Raw genomic sequence first — 2,801 nt, 5'->3', positions numbered from 1 at the left:
ACAAAACAAGAAAAGGATTCATCACCGTTTGATTGGTATCATGCGGCTCATACCAAAGTCTGCTATGTTGATGGAGCATGGAGAGAAAATGACTCTTTTACAGGCCAGGGGTGGTTCTGCAAAATCATTGGCTCAGAAGAAAATATGATGGAAACAATGAATATTCGAAGAAGCTTGCAGAATGTGAAGCTGTGATTTCGGCTATGTCGTACATGAAGACCCATCAGTTTTCAGAGGTAGTTTTTACGACAGACTGTTTTTAATTAGTGAAGATAGCGTCGACACCTGAAGAATGGCCAGCTTTCACTACTAACATGGAGAAATTTTGATGCAGTAAGATTTTCTTCCATATCTTCAAGATCAGGCTTATACCAAGAGCAAAAAAATTAGAGTGAGGAATAAATATTTATGTTTTGATAAATCTGATTTTCAGTCGTATAAACTAAAATTTGTTAGAAAAGATAAATATAATTTGGTTTTTGGTGTAAACCGAATAAACCGAAAACCGATAGTATATAAACCAAACCAAACCATATGGTACCTAATTTTTATAAAGAGAAATCAGACCAAAATCCAGAATGAACTGACCTAATTGATCAGGTAATAAAATATCTATATATATATATAGTTAAATTTTTCTCTTCTTATGACAAGTGGCAGGGATTTTTGAGACAACCCGGAACCGGCTAGAAGAGCAAGTCATGGTCCAACCCGTCCGACCAGCCGGTCCGGTTTCAAAACACTGCAATTAGCATAAACCCATCCATCCAAAACAACTATCAGATTGCTTGAAAAAATTACAAAATATCAGGCAAAATCATACCATATCAAGAATAGAAAAGCTCCCATAAGATATCCAAACTGAAATAATCTTACTTGCTGTTAAAGTTTCAAGGTCAACTGTCAGTGATATCATGTGATCGTCTAGAATGTTAGCTTACACCGCTAAAGACAACAAGGTGTACCAATGAATGGAACTCTCAATCTTGACGACTAACCTCTCGCCTTACGTACAAGATACGAGGATCTAATGAGTAGATGTCTTAATGTCGGTAATCCACAAGCTCACTATGTCAAAAACGTACAAGAATATTTTCATCAAAAAAACAATGATGTAGGACTTCATCATCCTCACTTGGCTACTAAAGGGTCGTATCTACCTATATGGCATACTAATGTCATGCAGATGAGAAATGAATATCGGGAAAAGATATTTAAACAAATTAAAATGTCGAAAATGTGAAGCTAGGGGTGATCAGTGTTGGCAACATTATGGTCAACATGCAAGTCTAATACAAAATATTGAACAATTTACCACTATTACAAAACTAAAATTGATCATTTACAATCACTGGAAAAATTTATACACACATAACAATCAAACAAACACTGTAGGACAATACTATAAAATAAAACATATTAAATCATCATAGCAAATTAACATAAATAAAAACACATGAAAATCAAATCAATAGAAAAAATAATAACAAATTTTCAGTCCATAGCGCAGACAAACCTCTAGTTAAGAATAAAAAAGAGCCAACACATGTCGTAAAAGTGAATGCAATTTAGTTAGGTTGCGCGGTGGATATCTCAAGGGCTAAGTACCTTTCGCACATCGAGAAAGTGTCCTTAGAGCTAATAGTGAAAAACTGTAAGCTTTATGTTTTGGAAAAAGGTCTTAAAACAAATTATATCATGCAATGAATCAAGTAAATGTAGATCATTTATAGCTTAACCCTTATTATTGACTAAGTTATAATATAATATTAGATTTTGACCCGCGTTTTAAAAACGCGCGACTTTTTATTTGTTAAAAATATATTAAGTACACATATAAAATATACATGTTTTATATATTTTTATCTTTCAATATGCATAATTTATATTTCTTTGAACACATAAATAGAAAACTTATATTAATGTAATTGTATTTTAATTGTTTTGATTATTTATTTTGATTTATATTGTAATCTCTATTTATCTTTCAACCAGCACATAACGTGTTTATTATTTTAACTGAATTATTTAAATTAGATGAAATCAATATTTTCATATCTATTTAACCTACGGTTTTACCGATAAACCCGGTGACTCGTATATAAACATGTTTAGATATAATATAAAAATAATTAAAATTTTGTTAAAAAAAAAAAGTTATTAATCAAGGCACTACAAGAAAACAGCAAGGATTCTGAGGGAAAAAATCGTCGGAATATCGTTATTCCGACGACATACCGACGAAACAAGTCGTCGGAAATAATTCCTCGGAATTTCTTCTTTCCTCGGACATCCCTCAGAATTTTCCGACGGAATTCCGAGGAAACAAACTTTCGAGGAAATTCCGAGGATCACTAGTTTGTCGGAAATGTCCTCGGAATATACCGAGGGAGAACTTCGTCGGGATATTTCCTCGGACGTTCAACGATTGATGCGTTTTTGGACATATATACATCGATCGATAGGAATATACTGACGGACATATTCCTCGGAATATTCCGAGGAACATGTCCCTCGGTATATTCCGAGGAACCGGTCCCTCGGTATATTATTAACGTTTTTTTTGTAAACAGATCGATCGATGGATTTATGTCCAAAAACGCATCGATCGATCGAGTAAAAAATATAATTAATTTCCTCGGAATGTAAAAAATATTAATTTTTTTAAAAAAATAAAATTTCTGAAATTTAAATTCGAAAATATGAAATTAAAATTAAAATTGAAATCATATTAATTAGTATTCAAAGTTTTACAAATAAAAATAAAACATTCCGAGTTTTTGGAAAAAAAAAAAAAACTA

The sequence above is a fragment of the Brassica oleracea genome, unplaced genomic scaffold, assembly GCF_000695525.1.
Source record: "Brassica oleracea var. oleracea cultivar TO1000 unplaced genomic scaffold, BOL UnpScaffold01438, whole genome shotgun sequence".
In the NCBI taxonomy this organism is placed as follows: domain Eukaryota; kingdom Viridiplantae; phylum Streptophyta; class Magnoliopsida; order Brassicales; family Brassicaceae; genus Brassica; species Brassica oleracea.
The sequence above is the reverse complement of the archived record's forward strand: the minus strand, read 5'-3'. Positions refer to the sequence as shown.